The sequence below is a fragment of the Lepidochelys kempii genome, chromosome 6 (genome assembly GCF_965140265.1).
Source record: "Lepidochelys kempii isolate rLepKem1 chromosome 6, rLepKem1.hap2, whole genome shotgun sequence".
Taxonomy (NCBI): Eukaryota; Metazoa; Chordata; order Testudines; family Cheloniidae; genus Lepidochelys; species Lepidochelys kempii.
Window position 1 is genome coordinate 110,263,855 of NC_133261.1, and position 20,627 is coordinate 110,284,481.

General features: G+C 44.7%; 1 long non-coding RNA gene across 1 annotated transcript; it reads right to left on the minus strand.

The window, feature by feature from the left end:
* Positions 1-12,753: 12,753 nt before the first annotated feature.
* On the minus strand, positions 12,754-18,990 carry LOC140913365 (uncharacterized). The gene is made up of 2 exons (XR_012159560.1): positions 13,783-18,990; positions 12,754-13,134 (listed from the first exon to the last, which is right to left on the minus strand). It is a non-coding gene; the product is annotated as an uncharacterized lncRNA (long non-coding RNA).
* Between the last annotated feature and the right edge of the window lie 1,637 nt (positions 18,991-20,627).

Consider the following 20,627-nt stretch of genomic DNA (forward strand, 5'->3'; position numbering starts at 1 on the left):
CAACCTTACATAGCTTACTGACCTGTGATCTAGATTTGGTCCTGTAACACACAAGTAAAAGACTCTGTGTCCCATTAAGAGGCCACTGAGTTATCCAGTCACATCTGCATTTATGTTTCTCTCTGTTATGAATGAGTCCTGGAGTTTCATTAGCACAGCTATTTTGATCAGCTGACATTAATGGAATAAAGATCAGTGTATTCATTTTATTAGAAACTGAGTTTCACAGGCTTTGTGATGCTTGAAACAGCACATTCGAAAAAGTGTTGAACGTAGTGGTTTTCTCTTATGCATACAAATTATTAAGTAAGATGCACCTTTGTGAATAAGGTGTATGGAAAATATGGAAAAATCATATTTCATATATTTATTCTGATCGGGCTATTTTGCTTTTAATAATACTTGGCTTTTATATAATATTTACCATCCATAGATCTCTAAGCACTTTACAAAGGCAGGTAGGTATCTCTAAACCCATTTTACAGATGGAGAAACTGAAGCACAGAGAGGGGAATGACTTGACAGAACTGGAAATTCATCCCAGATCTCCTGACTCCCAATCCAGTGACACAGAGGCAAAATCATGATGAAAATTATTGATTTTATTATATCAAGTAAGTGATACAAGATAATTTGGTCAGTCTACTTAAATAACTGCTGTACTTCCACTTCTCTCTTACACTTAAACTAGCTTCTTTAAGCCAAATCTTGCCACTGATCTACACCTGGAACTCTCCACTGAACTCAGTAGGAAGTTCTGAAGAATTGATGGCAATATAAATGGACATTAGGGGATTTTTGTTTGTTTGCTATGTAAACCACTCTTTTGATGGAAATCTGACATCTAGTGGTCAGTTAGATTAATCACAAATGAATTTTCCATAGATACTATTTAGTAACTTTTAGTTTTCTAGATCTGAATTAGCATTCCTCGGCACTTCTAATTAGAATAATTCTTCCTTGACATTAACTGTTGAAGATTTTAACAGAAATTCCATTATCTAATCTATCTACAATGCATTCTATCACCATGGAATCTAGACAGAATTAGAGAAATACGTCTGTAAAACAGCAGTGCTTGGATTTAGGGTGAAGGCAAGTGATTGTAACTCCCTCTCTGTTCAGTTCACAAAGGATATCTGTTTGTTAAGGGGGCAATTAGGAGCGCAAATCCTTTAGTTCAAGCTGCAGAAGCTTCTGCTTTAGCCCTGGAGGTACCAATTCAATCCACAGTGAATATCAAAATGATGATTCTTATGTGATGATACACCCAAAAAGGGATGCATTTGTATTCTTAACCTTTTCTCATCCAGCAGAATTTGGCTCAAAGACTGATTTTAGCACCTAGTTACCATGGTGATGAGCATAATAACAATGCCTAGATAGTTTTATTACATTATATTAGTGGAATCCTTAAAGTAAAACGTATACCAAAGGACAGTTTTCAGAGCCAATCAGTTTTTAAGATTAATCCTAATTTCTTTTTGGATTGACTAATTAACCACCTTTCTTTTCTATGCCTCTCTTAAATTATGATTGTAGTGGATAAATGAACACCCAAATGGACAATTCTGTTCCCTAAAGCATTCCTGTTTATAATAGAAATTGCTTGACTTTACCATCTAAAAGTTTTAGATCATTTTGCAGTGAATTGTTTAAAATATTTTAGAATGTATTGGCCCCACCTTTATCCCGATCCTTATCTAATTCAGTCTTACAGCAATTAACTAGCAATTAACAGGATAAAGCATAGGCAGTAGGAAAGCCATCTGTATTGGATTGGAAATAATTTATTTTACATAAATACTACTCCAATTTTATAATCTCATTCTCTCTTTCTTTACCACATCCAAAACAATTACAACCTTTCTGAAGATGGGTGGCTCTGTAAAGCATTTTATTTTGTTCGATGTTAGGATTTGTGGTTATTTTCTCAGTCATGTGAGACAGATTTGCTGTTCCGTACTATAAGCACTGAGCTATGAATAGGGAATGTAATCATGGAGCAATTCTGCCGTTCTGGAATTTCAGGAACAGTTTTACTTTGATCCCAGGGTTCTAATATAAACTGTTAATAAGCCTCAGACAGGTATGCATTGCTTCTAAAGCAACAAGATTATATATAAATAGATATTAATATTCCCTAATTATGAATATACATGTAGATTATTCTAGTCTGATTGGTTGTTTTTCACATTATTTCTGTGTAGGCATTACATTTACCTTTGAGCCAAAATATATGTGTCCTGAACACAGAGGGTACAGTCCACAAAGCAATTTAGGCACCTAACTTCCAGAATTCGGCACCTGCATCATTGGCGTGACACCACTGCGATCCCAAAAACTTCTGCTTGGCTGCTGCCTAACCCAGTAGGCACCTAATTTTCTACTGTAAAAGTTCCCTAGGTAACTAAATTATAGACCCCACCTTTGTCTAAAGTTTGCACACTGATACTTCCCTCTAGGTGCCTATGTCTTGCACATTTTCAGTATAGCCTTTTGAACTCCTAAGGCTCACCTCTGTCACATGTCCTCCCTAGAGAGTTTATATACAACCCAGTACCACAATAGTGGCTTCCAAGCATATTGCAAGAAATTACCATACGTGTTACAATCCTATAACTATTGAGCTATGGGATATTGAGCTGTAGGGCTCCCTCAGTGTATCTTGTTGAAGCATTTCCACTAATAAATGAATAAATAATGAAAGAGTGATTGGAGTAGGGGAACTGGACCCGAAACAGGATCTCTCACTTCCCAGGTGGGTACCCTAACCACAAACTACAGAGTCTCTCTCTCTAGCTCTTGCTCTGGCCCAATAACTATTTAAGTATTTAATGACCGTGGAACAGTCGTTGGGCCAGAGGGCAAGAGAGAAAATACATGTGAGACTGACACTGTGGTCCAGGAGTTAGGGCACCAACGTCGGAGACCCTGGATCCAGTCCCCCTTCCCCAGTCATGCTTTCATTATTTATTGACGGTGAAATGGCTTCAACAGGAGAGACTGAGGGACTCCAGATGGACAGTGGCACTATCACCTCCTTCTTCTAGCTTAGGTGGCCCCCACCTCCCATGCTGGTTTTTGTGAATTGCTGTGATGTTGCACTCCATCTGTTTTATGGAAATATGCTAATGAGTGTGACTATAACATAATTGGAATATGCTTTATGCAAAAGGTCTCTTGTAAGGTATCATTATAAAGCTTATAATCTACTGAGTGTGTTTGTATGAATGTATCATTCTTGTATCTGAAGCTAGAAATATGAAGTATTACTCTGAAGTTTTATTGTAATTATGCAAAGTGTGGGCCATTAATGGTGGCTTAGAATCTTGATGGCTCCCATTAACTAGGACAATTGGTTGTAAATGGCTCCGTTTACTTGTAAGCCTTCCTGTATACCATGGGTACCAGTAAGTGAGTAATTAAGTCTCACAGGACATGTGAACATGTCACATGATACTGGAATCCATCTAAAACCTGGTGCTTTTCCATTTAGAAGGAAGGGTGAGAACCCAGAGAGAGACAAAGGATTCCTGCCTTGTGCCAAATATATAAAAGGGGGTGGAACAGAACAAAGGAGGATTGGGCCAAAAGAAATCTGATGAGGTTCAATAAGGATAAGTGCAGGGTCCTGCACTTAGGACGGAAGAACCCAATGCATGGCTACAGACTCGGGACCGAACGGCTAGGCAGCAGTTCTGCGGAAAAGGACCTAGGGGTGACAGTGGACGAGAAGCTGGATACGAGTCAGCAGTGTGCCCTTGTTGCCAAGAAGGCCAATGGCATTTTGGGATGTATAAGTAGGGGCATAGCGAGCAGATCGAGGGACGTGATCGTTCCCTTCTATTCGACATTGGTGAGGCCTCATCTGGAGTACTGTGTCCAGTTTTGGGCCCCACACTACAAGAAGGATGTGGATAAACTGGAGAGAGTCCAGCGAAGGGCAACAAAAATGATTAGGGGTCTGGAACACATGACTTATGAGGAGAGGCTGAGGGAACTGGGATTGTTTAGTCTGCAGAAGAGAAGAATGAGGGGGGATTTGATAGCTGCTTTCAACTACCTGAGAGGTGGTTCCAGAGAGGATGGTTCTAGACTATTCTCAGTGGTAGAAGAGGACAGGACAAGGAGTAATGGTCTCAAGTTGCAGTGGGGGAGGTTTAGGTTGGATATTAGGAAAAACTTTTTCACTAGGAGGGTGGTGAAACACTGGAATACGTTACCTAGGGAGGTGGTAGAATCTCCTTCCTTAGAAGTTTTTAAGGTCAGGCTTGACAAAGCCCTGGCTGGGATGATTTAATTGGGGATTGGTCCTGCTTTGAGCAGGGGGTTGGACTAGATGATCTCCTGAGGTCCCTTCCAACCCTGATATTCTATTATTCTATGAAAGGGAGCTGCCAGTTATGAGAAATCTCCTAGTTACCACCTGAACTGGAACTAACAAGAACTGTACTGGGGAAAGGATTGGGCCCAGACTACACAGGAGTCTAGTCTGTGAAAGAAGCTTATTGGAACATCTCTGAGGGTAAGATTTACCTGTATTCAGTTTCTTAAATGTATTAGGCTTAGACTTGCGTGTTTTATTTTATTTTGCTAGGTAACTTACTTTGTTCTGTCTTTTATTACTTGAAACCACTTAACTCCTACTTTTTATTCTCAATAAAAACACTTTTGTTTATTAGTAAACCCAGAGTAAGTGATTAATATGTGGGGGAGCAAACAGCTATGCATATCTCTCTATCAGTGTTATAGAGTGTGGACAATTTATGAGTTTACCCTATATAAGCTTTATACAGAGTAAAATGGATTTATTTGGGGTTTGGTTTGGATCCCAACAGGAAGTGGGTGTCTGGGTGCTGGAGACAGGAGTACTTGCTGAGCCATTTTCAGTTAAGTCTGCAGCTTTGAGGGCGTGGTTCAGACCCTCGGTCTGTATTGCAGCAGGCTTGCATGTCTGGCTCAACAAGGCAGGGTTCTGGAGTCCCAAGCCATCAGAGAAAACGGGCTCAGAGATAGTTTCAGCACATCAGGTGACAGTCCCAAGGGGGTCTCTGTGACTGAACCCATCACAATTGCATTCTTAGATGCCTCTCTCTCCCCATTCATTGTATAGATGCCCAGATGCCTAACCCAGCTTTGCAGATCACAGGGTTGTGCCTATGATTTTCTAGGCACCTACAAGATAGGCACCATGATGCTCAGTACTGCAATGCCTAATTCCCTTCATGGATTCCATCTCAAGAACCCAATTTAATAAGAAGTAAAAGGAGAAGCAGTTTTCATATATTTTTCCACATCATTAGTACTGGCAGATTATGCTTTATTCTAAACTGGAGAGTGAGGAATAATCTGTCGATAAAAATGCCTGTTTGTACTAACCAGCTTCTGTTTCCCTGCTAATTCATGATATGTTAGACTCCATGTGATACATTAGCAGATTTTGTGGTATACATACAATCATGTTTTCAATCCTTTAAACACTTGATTCCAAGTAACATATTTCATCAATCATTTGAACTCAGAAATTCTTTTCTCCCACCCAAAAAAAGCTAGCTGCCTTGTTTGCAGGTGTAACCATATGTTTCAGCTGGTAAAGGTGGGTAGCTGTCATAAAAAATTCTATGGAGAGTCCAGACTCAAAAATATGTTTGCCAATCACAGGGAACTGTATGGTGCTTATTCAGTTAAACCATTTCTCCTGAAATGATTAGAAAATCTGGGATCCCCGATGGAAGATAAGGAAACAAGGTCAAGCTGTGATTTTCCCCTTTTAATATTGATGACGGATTTCCTATGTAACTTCACTACACATCATCAGTGCTTTGGCACACAGTAGGGCAGCATCCACTGGCCCCATCAGGCCCCGATGGACCTACACTTGCGAAAGTATCCACTAATTTTCAGTATTCAGTGTGAAACACCTAGGATCTAATTTTCAAAGCCACAAACCACCTCTAAAAATCAGATCCAAGGTGCCTCGAAGTGAGTGCCGAAAACCTAATGCACTCAAAATGAGTGGGCTCTTGGAAAAAAATAGGCCATGGACTCTACATCAAAGGGCTTTATAGTTGAAGACTCACTGCTTTTTGGGTTGGACTAACAAAAGAACCAAAATCTCTGAGAGTCCTGCCTATCCAAAGGACAAACTTCTGAAAAGAGAGGGCTTAAGTAAGGTGCAGAGAAGTGCTTCGGTTTTTGAGACTGGCTGGTCCAAAAAACCCCAAAAATCAGGGAATGAGCTTCAACTAGAGAAAAATTTCCCTACTTGGAAACAGATAGATGCTTCATCACAGAAACAATACCACCTGGAAGTGCTCTACAGATGTCAGTTTGAAAACCACCATACAGTCCTAGGTTATTTGCCTTAATAATATGAAACTGCATTGAATTCCAAAGGTTATGTTGCACTACAAAATCCTTTTATATGGACCAGGACCCTATTGTGCTAGGCGCTGAACAAGCACAGCACAAAAAGACACTTCCCACTCCAAAGAGTTTATAACCCACAGCTGTTTCTTGAAAATTGTTGGCATTTCTAAATGGGTGTTTCAACAAAAAATATTAGCACACTGAAAAGTAAACTACACTTATACATTTAAATACTTTTCATGCTTAGTTTTATGTGATAATATGCTAAAATATATTTTATTACGTGTGAGCTGTTGGAGTAAGTATTCATTTTGTGTTAACAGGCACAGCATACATTGTTTTGTAGGAACATGATTAGTTTGGCATAGGAAATTCTGCTGCCCTCGTGCTGCCATAGGACTGCATTAACTTACCTTCTTTTTTTCTAAATGATTTTTTTTAGTAATTTCGGTCAGTAATTCTTCTCTCATGTGGTGAAATGCTGGTTCAGGGTCTGATCTTTCATGCTGGGTGCCATCAACTCCCATTGACTTTAATGGGAGTGAATGGTTCAGCAGCTTGCAGGATCAGACCCAGAGTGCATAACCCATGTAAACAGATACCCAAGTGTGGGGCTCAGGAGCACTACCATTACTGCGGGCGATAGGGATGTGTAGCAGCTGCAGGCTGTTGCTCCCTGCTCCCTGTATGTGGATATGTTTACTGACGACACTGGCCATGACCCCCACCACCTTCCCATCTGTGAAATCACCTCTGTGGACTCTCCACCCAGCTGATACACATTAGTTTTCAGTGTTTTGGGCCTCCTGCATTCACTGTGATTTGGCTCTTTGAGACTTCAACACACCTATCACATGGACAGATCTATTCTGGACACCAAATGGAAAAATGAAGTCTGGTGAATTAGGAAAGCACAATTACAAATCTTCATCCATCAGAAAGAGGGGAAAATCGTGAACGAGTTAATGTATTTGCATTTGTCTTTCAGATTCATAATCTAATAAACAATAATAATTTTGCTTAGATATAATTTCACACATTAAATCTAGGGGGTTAAATGATGCTCCCTTTGCTCACGCAAGTACTCCTCTAGTGCCCGATTCTTCTCCCATCTCTTAATGCAGTGTAAATCAGGGTTAACTACTGGGAGGCATATCACACCCATTGACTTAAGTGGGACTACTTGTGTGAGTAACGCAAGCAGACACCCTGTGTGTGTGTGTGTGTTTAAACTACATACAAGGGAAATAAAGGGTAAAACTTATCAGATGAGGGTTGTTGCTAGAACAGTTATACATAATTATAATGATTTAGAGGAGATAGTGGACAATACATTAGAAATGAATTTGCAATGTGAGGTGGCTGCAAAAACCAGGGCCCTACTGTGCTGGGTAAGGTAAAAGCAAAGATAAAAGAAAATCCTTGCTCTGGAGGATTTACAGCCTATAAAACATGAACATGACAGGTAGAGGGAGAAGGATGTAACATATAAACAAATTAATATGGTGAGGAATTGGTGCAGCTTTGTTAGTTATGTGTTTTGAGTTTTTTTTGTTTGATTTTTATTAATTGGGTTTGAAGTAGGGTAAAGAACAGCAGAAATGGGGCAATTAGTAAGAGTAAGTGAGAAAGAAAAGGAAGGCAGGGAAGAAGTGACAGTATAAGCAATTCATCACCTGCCTAGCTACAATCAGTAGATAGAGTTTGGTAGTCATCATGGGAGAGGTGAATCTTAAGGGGAGAGTTGAAGGAGAATAAAGTAGTAGCTATACAGATTATATCCAGGATTTTTACCACATGTAAAAGGTGGTATGTGGGAAAGTACAAAGATATTTAACAGAAGTTGACAGGTAGGGAATAAGGGTGGCTAAATTGTGAAGGACCTTAATGATGAAGACAAAAATCTTGTTTGATGCAGAGGTGAAGGCAGTCAATGGAGGGACTCAAAATGACTAACTTCTTCCTATGGTTTAGCTTTAACAATAATTCAATCTGTACCTGAATACTTTGCCAGAAACTGAGAATGGGCAACAGGGGATGGATCACTTGATGATTACCTGTTCTCTTCATTCCCTCTGGGGCACCTGAACCTGGCATTGGCCACTGTCGGAAGACAGGATACTGGGCTAGATGGACCTTTGGTCTGACCCAGTATGGCCGTTCTTATGTTCTTACTAACCTAAATTCCACCCTGAGCTTACCCCAGGTTTCCCCCTCCAAGACCTCTCTTGTCTTAACTCTATCAGTAGAAAGTCATTCCCAGGGAGAGGTAACACCTGCTACACTGAGTAAGCAGAATTTATTCAACAGCTTATGTAGGCCTCTAATAGCCATTAAGAGTGTGATCCAAGAGAAAAGTCTTGTCTTAAAAACAGTGACTTTATTTTCCTGTCATGTGTAAGTGTGTCTGATATTTGAACTCATTTATAAGCAATTCAATGCTTAACTATTTCTAAAACTGCTTAGTTTAGATATTTTTAAGCCAGTAGTAAACAAAAACATCGGTCTTAATATATAATAGATAGGTGTTGGGTTACAAGGGAAGTGATATTCTTTTCCTCCAAAGCTATTCAAATATTGGGCAGAATGCTGTGGGTGATACACCTTTAACAAGAGAAAGGATGGAATATTAGAAGCAGAAAGTTCCAAGGGAGTGTATTTGGGCAGTTTGGGAGAGGAGGGGGAAAAAAACAAAAACAAAACCACCTTCAGTGACAGAAGTAGCACAGAAAGGAAAATGGGAACTGGTTGTGGAGGAGAAAGATAGCTAAGCTGCTTAAAGTATGTGAGAGAGGACGAGTATTAGAGAACTGAAAGTAAGTTGAAGAAAGAAAAAGAAAAAAAGAAAAGAAAAGAATACTCAACTAGTAGGACTAGTTAGGAACAAAAACAGCCCCTGAGGGGGAAAAAAGGGATGATCCTGGTTCTGTCTTTTACAGGATGGAAGATGTTTAAGAGTTTACATTTTTGTCTGATCTGCCTTTTCTTTCAAATATATTTTTCTTCTAGTGAGTGATTTCTTGTTTTCAAGGGACTAGTTATCTAGTTCTGGTTAGATGTAATTGAGGGCCATTATTGAGGTATGGGGCATATGTTTACCTTACATGTGAGACAGCTAGTATGTTTTGTGTGAGAGAGGTTTAGAGGTGACACAACAAGACTGGATTGGTGCAGTTACAGGGGCTATGATTTCAAATGCTGCCAACTAATAGACCACCAGAGGAAAACCAGGAGAAATGTGGTAAGAGGCCAAAACTGCAAGATGCGCTGAGCACCAGCTGCAAGCTGCTTGGTGCCTGATCCAGCAAAGTACTGAATATTTTTTCTAGGCCCATATCCTCTGTAGACTTATGCATGTGTTTAACTCTGTGTACTGTGAATTTGGTCACATGGATTTCAATGGGACGACTCAGTATGTAAAATTAAATATTGGTAAGTCTTTACAGATCTGTGATTTTACATACTTAATTTTACATACTGAGCCGTCCCATTGAAATCCATGTGACCACTCCCAGTACACAGAGTTAGGATATGTCTACACTACGAAATTAGGTCGAATTTATAGAAGTCGGTTTTTTAGAAATCATTTTTATATAGTCGATTGTGTGTGTCCCCTCACAAAATGCTCTAAGTGCATTAACTCGGCAGAGCGCTTCCACAGTACCAAGGCTAGCGTCCACTTCCAGAGCGTTGCACTGTGGGTAGCTATCCCACAGTTCCCGCAGTCTCCGCCGCCCATTGGAATTCTGGGTTGAGATCCCAATGCCTGATGGGGCAAAAACATTGCTGCGGGTGGTTCTGGGTACGTGTCGTCAGGCCCTCCCTCCCTCCCTCCGTGAAAGAAATGGCAGACAATCGTTTCGTGCCTTTTTTCCTGAGTTACCTGTGCAGACGCCATACCACAGCAAGCATGGAGCCTGCTCAGCTCACTGTCACCCTACATCTCCTGGGTGCTGGCAGATGCGGTACTGCATTGCTACACAGCAGCAGCTCATTACCTTGTGGCAGCAGACGGTGCAATAGGCCTGATAACCATTGTCATCATGTCCGAGGTGCTCCTAGCCACCTCGGTAAGGTCAGTCAGGAGCGCCTGGGCAGACATAGACGCAAGGACTAAAATAGGAGTGACTCGACCAGGTCATTCTCTTTAGACCTGCCGGCAGTCCTTTTGCACTGTCTTCTGCCGAGCAGCCAGGAGATGAGGATGGCTAGCAGTCCTACTGCACTGTCTGCTGCCAGCCAAAAATGTAAAAGATAGATGGAGTGGATCAAAACAAGAAATAGACCAGATTTGTTTTGTATTCATTTGCTCCCCCCCTCCCTCCTTTCCTCCCTCCGTGAAATCAATGGCTGTCAATCGTTTCGGTGAGGTTCTGTCAGGGGCACCTTGAAAAGTTTAATGGAGATTCAGTCCTGCCTGAAATACTGGGGGGAGGGATAGTTCAGTGGGTTGAGCATTGGGTTGAGTGTTGGCCTGCTAAACCCGGGGTTTTGAGTTCAATCCTTGAGGGGGGCCATTCTGTGTGACAGTTGTTTTTTTTCTCCTTGATGTAAAGCCACCCCCTTTATTGATTTTAATTCCCTGTAAGCCAACTCTGTAAGCCATGTCGTCAATCGCCCCTCCCTCCATCAGAGCAACGGCAGACAATCATTCTGCGCCTTTTTTTCTGTGTAGACACCATACCACAGCAAGCATGGAGCCCGCTCAGATCACTTTGGCAATTAGGAGCACATTAAACACCACGTGCATTATCCAGCAGTATTTGCAGCACCAGAACCTGACAAAGCAAAACCGGGCGAGCAGGCAACGTCAGCGCAGTGACGAGAGTGATGAGGACATGGACACAGACTTCTCTCAAAGCACAGGCCCTGGCAATGTGGGCATCATGGAGCTAATGGGGCAGGTTCATGCAGTGGAACACCGATTCTGGGCCCAGGAAACAAGCACAGACTGGTGGGACCGCATAGTGTTGCGGGTCTGAGCAATTCCCAGTGGCTGTGAAACTTTTGCATGCGTAAGGGCACTTTCATGGAACTTTGTGACTTGCTTTCCCCTGCTCTGAGGTGCAAGAATACCAAGATGAGAGCAGCCCTCACAGTTGAGAAGCGAGTGGCGATAGCCCTGTGGAAGCTTGCAATGCCAGACAGCTACCAGTCAGTCGGGAATCAATTTAGAGTAGGCAAATCTACTGTGGGGTAGTACTGCTGTGATGCAAGTAGCCAACGCAATCAAAGATCTACTGATATCAAGGGCAGTGACCCTGGGAAATGTGCAGGTCATAGTGGATGGCTTTGCTGCAATGGGATTCCCTAACTGTGGTGGGGCCATAGACGGAACCCATATCCCTATCTTGGCACTGGAACACCAAGCTGGTGAGTACATAAACCGCAAGGGGTACTTTTCAATAGTGCTGCAAGCACTAGTGGATCACAAGGGACGTTTCACTAACATCAACGTGGGATGGCTGGGAAAGGTACATGACGGTCGCATCTTCAGGAACTCTGGTCTGTTTCAAAAGCTGCAGGAAGGGACTTTATTCCCAGACCAGAAAATAACTGTTGGGGATGTTGAAATGCCTATAGTTATCCTTGGGGACCCAGCCTACCCCTTAATGCCATGGCTCATGAAGCCGTACACAGGCAGCCTGGACAGTAGTCAGGAGCTGTTCAACTACAGGCTGAGCAAGTGCAGAATGGTGGTAGAATGTGCTTTTGGACGTTTAAAGACGCGCTGGCGCAGTTTACTGACTCGGTTAGAGCTCAGTGAAACCAATATTCCCACTGTTATTACTGCTTGCTGTGCGCTCCACAATATCTGTGAGAGTAAGGGGGAGACGTTTATGGCGGGGTGGGAGGTTGAGGCAAATCGCCTGGCCGCTGGTTATGCGCAGCCAGACACCAGGGCGGTTAGAAGAGTACAGGAGGGTGCGGTGCGCATCAGTGAAGCTTTGAAAACCAGTTTCATGGCTGGACAGGCTATGGTGTGAAAGTTCTGTTTGTTTCTCCTTGATGAATCCACCCTCCCCCCCTTGGTTCACTCTACTTCCCTGTAAGTTAACCACCCTCCCCTCCCCCCTTCGATGACCGCTTGCAGAGGCAATAAAGTCTTTGTTGCTTCACATTTATGCATTCTTTATTAATTCATCACACAAATAGGGGGATAACTGCCAAGGTAGCCCGGAAGGCGTGGTGGAGGAGGGAAGCACCGGGGAGGGTGGGGGTGGAGGAGGGAAGGACAAGGCCACACAGCACTTTAAAAGTTTAAAACTTATTGAATACCAGCCTTCTGTTGCTTGGGCAATCCTCTGGGATGGAGTGGCTGGGTGGCCAGAGGCCCCCCCCACCGCGTTCTTGGGTGTCTGGGTGTGGAGGCTATGGAACTTGGGGAGGAGGGCGGTTGGTTACACAGGGGCTGTAGTGGCAGTCTGTGCTCCAGCTGCCTTTCCTGCAGCTCAACCATACGCTGGAGCATATCAGTTTGATCCTCCAGCAGCCTCAGCATTGAGTCCTGCCTCCTCTCATCATGCTGCTGCCACCTTTCAGCTTCAGCCCTCTCTTCAGCCAGCCACCTCTCCTCATGGTCATTTTGTGCTTTCCTGCACTGTGACATTGTCTGCCTCCACGCATTCGTCTGTGCTCTGTCAGTGTGGGAGGACAGCATGAGGTCAGAGAACATTTCATCGCGAGTGTGTTTTTTTCGCCTTCTAATCTTCGGTAGCCTCTGGGAAGGAGAAGATCCTGTGATCCTTGAAACACATGCAGCTGGTGCAGAAAAAAAAAGGGACAGTAGTATTTAAAAAGACACGTTTTCTAGAACAATGGGTACACTCTTTCATGGTAAACCTGGCTGTTAACATTACATACATAGCACATGTGCTTTCGTTACAAGGTCGCATTTTGCCTTCCCTCACAGCGTGGCTAACCTCTCCCCGTGGCTAACAGCGGGGATCATTTCTGTTCAGCCACAGGCAAACAGCCCAGCAGGAATGGGCACTTCTGAATGTCCCCTTAAGAAAAGCACCCTATTTCAACCAGGTGACCATGAATGATATCACTCTCCTGAGGATAACACAGAGAGATAAAGAACGGATGTTGTTTGAATGCCAGCAAACATACACTGCAATGCTTTGTTCTGCAATGATTCCCGACTACGTGTTACTGGCCTGGAGTGGTAAAGTGTCCTACCATGGTGGACGGAATAAGGCTTCCCACCCCAGAAACCTTTTGCAAAGGCTTTGGGAGTACATTCAGGAGAGCTTTATGGAGATGTCCCTGGAGGATTTCCGCTCCATCCCCAGACACGTTAACAGACTTTTCCAGTAGCTGTACTGGCTGCGAATGCCAGGGCAAATTAATCATTAAACACGCTTGCTTTTAAACCATGTATACTATTTAAAAAGGTACACTCACCAGAGGTCCCTTCTCCACCTGGCGCGTCCAGGAGGCAGCCTTGGGTGGGTTCCGGGGGGTACTGGCTCCAGGTCCAGGGTGAGAAACAGTTCCTGGCTGTCGGGAAAACCGGTTTCTCTGCTTGCTTGCTGTGAGCTATCTACAATCTCATCATCATCATCTTCCTCATTCCCCAAACCTGCTTCCGTGTTGCCTCCCTCTCCATTGAAGGAGTCAAAGCACACGGTTGGGGTAGTGGTGGCTGAACCCCCTAAAATGGCATGCAGCTCATCATAGAAGCGGCATGTTTGGGGCTCTGACTCAGAGCGGCCATTTGCCTCCCTGGTTTTCTGGTAGACTTGCCTCAGCTCCTTAAGTTTCACGTGGCACTGCTTCGGATCCCTGTTATGGCCTCTGTCCTTCATGCCCTGGGAGATTTTGACAAATGTTTTGGCATTTTGAAAACTGGAACAGAATTCTGATAGCATGGATTCCTCTCCCCATACAGCGATCAGATCCCGTACCTCCTGTTCGGTCCATGCTGGAGCTCTTTTGTGATTCTGGGACTCCATCATGGTCACCTCTGCTGATGAGCTCTGCACTCACCTGCAGCTTGCCACGCTGGCCAAACAGGAAATGAGATTCAAAAGTTCGTGGGCCTTTTCCTGTCTACCTGGCCAGTGCATCTGAGTTGAGAGTGCTGTCCAGAGCGGTCACAACGGAGCACTCTGGGATAGCTCCCGGAGGCCAATACCGTCTAATTGCGTCCACAGTACCCCAAATTCGACCCGGCAAGGCCGATTTCAGCGCTAATCTCCTTGTTGGGGGTGGAATAAAGAAATTGATTTTAAGAGCCCTTTAAGTCGAAAAAAAGGGCTTCGTCGTGTGGATGAGTGCAGGGTTAAATCGATTTAGCGCTGCTAAATTCGACCTCAACTCCTAGTGTAGACCAGGGCTTAAACACATGCATAAGTCTGTGCAGGATATGAGCCTAGAAGAGCATTTAGGATCCATTCTTGAGAGGTAATTCAGCCAGTTACATGTAAGAGAAATGGTAGGGAGAAGAGACTTGTCAAGGGGGAATTTAGTGCTGCTCTTGCCTGTAAGATGTGCAAATGCATATCTGAAACTGATGCCCTGAAAGAATTTAGCAGTACCAGGGAAGAGGAGTGAAGAAAAAGGAAATGATGAGCAGCAGAAATTCGCTCTGACAAACTAGGACTAGGACTAGGATTTAGTTTAGCAGATTTTAAGAAAGGAGGTGAATTATTTTAGAAAAATTATCATTTCTAAAAATGTTACGTGTTTATTTGAGCTGATCAAAAATTATAAAGATTTTTCATGAAAATTTTTGAAATAGCTTTCTGCAGGCTTCACAAAAATGATTTTTCATAAAAACATGCATAGAAAATGTTCTTCATTTGTTTCCCTCTCTTCCTTCCTCACCCTACTTTTTCCCCTATTTCCTCCTTGTATTTGATAGTTTGAGCAGACAACCCCAGAACCACTGGTGAGAGAACACAGGACAAAAAGTCCCTTAAGTTTGAACAAGTTGATTCCTCCATTCTGCCCATCACCCTGTGCACCTCCAACAAGCCATCTCCATATTATTTGTCTTGATTTGTGTTGAGGGTGATACGGAGGAAACTATGAGCCCAATCATTCTTTCATTTGAGAAAACCCACAGGAATTGGGGGGAGACATAGCAAAAATGTTTCCCCCTGTGAATTTTCCTCCTGAACTGTTCTGTTGGGGTCTCCACTCAAACAGGGGATGTGCAGGAAGCCACAGGCATCCACTCCCTGTACTGGCTCTGGAGGCCCTCTACCCTGTTTATTATCTATTGCTGTTCCTCAGAACACCCTTAAAGGAGTGAGGGGTGGGGATGTTCACTGAAGATAGGGCTGCAAAAAGGTAATAGAAAAAGGAGTTACCTTTTGTGCGGGCAGGGACTCCCTTGACCCCTTCCAGACCCTGCTCTGTCCAATCCTCCCCAGTTCATAGCACACGAGGTGTTCTTTGAGTCAAACAAACATTCAGAAGAAAGGCGTGTCCCTTCACATAACCCACCCCTGAAGATGAAAAGGCCATTCTGGGGCACCTTGTCTTCATCCCCGATCTCCTGTGAAAAGAAATCGGTGTTTCCCGCCTGATGTTGTACTCTGAAACTATAGGATAGCGCAAGACACCAACCCATAATACATTGGTTTGTGTTTTTCATGGTGTGGATCCAGCGTAGGGGTGAGTGATCTGTGACTAGGGAGAAGGGGCTACCCAACAGGTAATATCTGAGAGAGTCCACATCCTGTCCATTGCTAATTCCTCCTTTTCAATAATTGAACACATCTTTTATATAGGTAATAGCTTCCTTCCCAGGTATAGGATGGGCTGCTCTGCTCCCCTGAAAGCTTGTGAGAGGATGGCGCTAAGTCTGACATCTGAGGCATCTGTGTGCAGTATGAACTCCCAGGAAAAATGGGGGCTGAACAGCATGGGTGCCTGGCATAGTCGTGTTTTCAGTTCGCTAAAACTTCCTCACATTTCTCATCCCATTGGATCCTCTTATGGTTGCTCCCTTTCATGAGGTCCATAGCGGGAGGGTGCTGCAATTGAGGTGAAACCAGGGATAAACCTCCAGTAATATCCTGCCAGGCTGAGAAAATACCTCACTTGCCTCTTCATCTGGGGAATGGGGTATGCTGTGAGGACCTGTACCTTGTTGACCACTGGTTTCAGAAGGCCACCTCCTCTGCAGTATCCCAAATAGGTTATTTCCTCTACAGCTAACCTATGTTTTTCAGGGTTGGCCATAAATCCCACATCCTACTGGGCTTTTAACACTGCCTTTAAGTGTTGCAGGTGGTCTTCCCAGGTAGGACTGTAGATGATGATGTTGTAGACGCAGCATATTGATGGTGGGGCAGAGGATCCTGTTCATAAGCAATTGAAAGGTTGCGGCAGTTCTGCGGAGGCCGAAAGGCATAGTCTTAAATGGGAAGTGCCCACAAGGGGGAGGAGAAAGTTCACTTTTCGGAGGATGCAGAGAAGGGAATCTGCCAATAACCTTTTGTTAGGTCAGTAGTGCTCAGGTATTCTGCTAGTCCCAGCCACTCATCTACCCTTGGCATTGGGGAGGTATTGAATTTCAAGATGGCATTAACCTTCTTGAAGTCAATGCAAAAGCGAACCATCTGGTTTGGGAACAAGAACTATGGGGCTCCTCTATTCACTTTTGGATTTCACATTTCTTTCCCCCCCCTCCCCCAGCATCGCTTGCATTTCCTCTCAGACTGTATCCTTTGTGGCAACAATTTAAGGTTCTCCCTTGGCAGGTGGAGAATACAGTCATAAAATCCTCGATCAGTGGGATGAGCTGCCTCCTTTGCACAGGAGAGAGTCCCTCACCCCCTGGAACTGTCGCCAGCTCTTGGCCGCTGGGTCCTTGGGGCCCTAATTTAGGTGCTGTCGGAAAGGGAGTTAGCAGCAGGACCTCCCATATCTTCCGAAGTTTGAGAAGATTCGCATGAAAGACCTTGGTTTTTCTCTTCTTATATCAAAGTCTATAGGCCCTACCTGTCTGACCACTTCGAAAGGACCCTGCCATCAGGTCATTAATGTAGACTTGGCTGAGGGTAGTAGTAGAAGGAGATGGTCACCTGGGTGAAAAGTCCACAGTCAAGCCTCTCTATTGTAATTTTTTTCCTGTGTGTGTTGGGCCTTTCCTCAGATTCTCCCTGGTGAACACCCCGAGTTGTTCCCTTAACTGTAAGACATATTGGGTTGCACGGAAGGCCCCCCATGTCTTGTTCCTCCCAACCTTCTCGTAGCAAGTCCAGGATCCCCCACACTTGGCGATCATAAAGCAACTCAAATGAAAAGAGCCACATAAAGGCTTGCAGGACCTCCTTTATGGCAAACAGGAGTGGTGGAAGTAGCTGGTTGCACTGCTTTGGATTGTGACTGACAAAGCATCTCAACATTCCCTTCAGCATCTTATTAAAGTACTTCTAGTAGGCCATCGGTCTGCTGGTGATACACTGAGGTTTTCAGGGACTTGACCTTCAGAAGGGAGCATAATTCATACATCAACTTGGAGGTGAAGTTAGTCCCTTGATCTGTTAATATTTTACTGGGAAACCTCATGTGTGAGAAGAGCTTCAAGAGTTATTTCTGTGGCTTTTGTGGAGCGAAGAGAAACAGCCTCCAGTTACCTGGTTGTGTAGTCGACAATCACTAATATGTACTGATGCCATGATGCGGTTTTTTCTAGGGGTCCAACCACATTCACTCAGATCCTCACAAAGGGTGTCTCAATCAAGGTCACAGGGAACAAGGGTGCCTAGCTGACACTCTGGGTAGGAACAACAGTATTCTCTCACCTCATGATGCATGCCTGGGCCAACAGAAACAGGCTAATACCTGAGACAATGTCATTTTTCTTCCCAGCTGCCAGCGCATCATATATCATGCACAAACTGCAACATAGTCTGGCAGTTCCTGTGCAGCACCAGCAGTTGGGCCCTCACCACCCTGGTTTGCTGATTCCTTTCCATTTGGTAGAAGCACTCTTTCTTGAGTGTGACGTGTGGATACCGCTCACCATACTGAAGCTCTGTTACTTCTTCATTTACGGAAGCCAGTTGTTCATGTGCATGGCTCAGTGTAGGGTCATTCCTCTGTTCTTGCACAAAATTCCCAGCCTATAGGAGGACTTCCAGGTCTCAGCTGCTTGCCTCTTCTTTCCTTGTGGGGGTCAGTGGCCATATTGCTTGGGATGTTCCTTCCTCAGGGTTCCCCAAGGCTTACCAAGCTCCAGAGAATTGGTTGTAACAATTGGCCCAGGGTCTCCTTGCTACCCAGGCTTGTGTATTAATGACTTGGCTTCGATATGTATTGACAACGCAATGGATACACTGCAGGTGGATCATATTCTTAGGAGTGATGTCACTTCCCTCCATGGCCCTCCCACTTTTTGAAAGTGGACAGGCCTGGCCCATCCACTTTTTGCCACGGGCCTTCCTGCCCCACCCCTGGCCAGGCTGGCAGCTGGAGCCCATCTGGGGAGTCCAGGCAACAGGGGGTGCCCTCCAACTGCCAGAGGTGTTGGGGGGGGGCCAAGAGCAGTCCCCAGCCTGTGTCCCCACCTCCCAGGTCCCCTGCCCAGGGCAGGTGGAGGGTCCATGCTGCAGCTCCCCAAAGCTGCCTAGCTTTTACTGTGGCTGGGCTACAGCTCCGAGGTCCCATCCCCTGGCCGGAGCCAGGCTGGGGGAGCCACAAACCCTCCGTCTGCCCTGGGTGGGGGCCATCGAGGTGGGAACACAGGCTGTGGGCTGCTTTTGACACCCTCCATCCCAGGCAGGTGGAGGGTCCACAGCTCCCGGCCCGCTCCAGCTTCTGGCTTGGCCAGGGGCTGGGCCTCAGACAGAAGGAGCAGGGCAGAGCCAGAGGAAGTGGGGGCCCCTGGCCCCCCCACTTTTGGGAGGGCTCCACCACTGCTGCCTCCAGCCCCACGGGCAAACAGCAGGTGTGTGTGGGGGTCTATCAGGGATGGGGCGGAGTAGAGGAGGGACACAGTGGGAAAGGGGGGTCTTGCAGGGCTGGGGGTGGAGGAGAGATATGGCAGACAGCCTCACGGAGAAAGCGGTGTGAGGAGGGACGCCAGGAGCAGCTGGTGGGGAGGACCTCATGGGGGTGGGGGGTCCTTGTGTGGAGGGGGTGGGGTCAGGGGCAGAGCAGGAGTGGAGCCCTACGGCCATGGGCAGAACAGGTGGGATGGGGACTACCCTCCCTCAGGGGAAGCTTCACCCACCACCCATGTGGCCTGTGCAGCCTCCAATGGTCTTCTTCTTAGCTGACCTGTCTCTGTTGTCAGCAGTCTCTGAGGTGGAGCCACCCTCTTCTGTTCACCACCCCTTCTTGGGGCAAGTTTCCCTTTTTAAATTCCTCCCGTTCCTGGCAGAACAAGCCTTGCAGTTGCACCTCCTTAGGTTTAACAGGCCCAGGAGAGTTTGCCAGTCTCCTCTGCACCAGAATGAGAGCCTGTCCTTTCACACCTTTCCATAAAGCTAATGGGGAGGGCATGATGCATGCTCTCAATGCTGTCCGCAGCTCACTGCCTCCCCCATGCCAGATTTCTGAAACTGAGATGATCCCCCATCTCCATATGGAAAGGAGAGAGTCATGTACCAATCAAGGGGTGGAACCAATATTCTTAAGAATCTGGGGAACTGAACTGGGTGCAAAATACTTCCATAACTGGCAAAAGTATTGAGTGCAGGGAAATGCACATGAAAGCAGAGATGTAGTACTTTGCACTTTCACTGAACCTTTCATTCAAGGATCTTAAAACACCGAGAGTGGATTTTTAGCCCTTAACTTGAAAACTCTTATGCACATGAGTAACTTTACCCAGGTGAGTCAACACAACAGGGCTAATGAGACTATTCATGTACATAAAAAATACTACAGGGCATTATGTTATGACCACCCATAACTTCCCCACTGTGAAAATTAAACTGATAAAAACGTTTTAAAATAAACCTTGATATTATCTGTCAAAAATATAAAAACATAAAATTTGCATACTGTCAAGTCTACTCATATTTTGCAGAAAAAAATCTGTCAGAAATGTTTGAGTTTTAAAAATGTTGCAAGCACTATTTTTCCATATTCCTCTGCCAGTAAATCAAGGATGCCTTAGGCCCACGAATCAACTGCTCAGACAGAGGGAAAAATTACTACTTGTACCTTCTGGAAACTTTTATATGGGATCAAAAATAGCTTTTCTATACATAAGAATGTTGCAATGCTAATGTTTCGTATCATCCAGTTTAAGACTAGATATAAGTTCTACAGATTCCCACTGG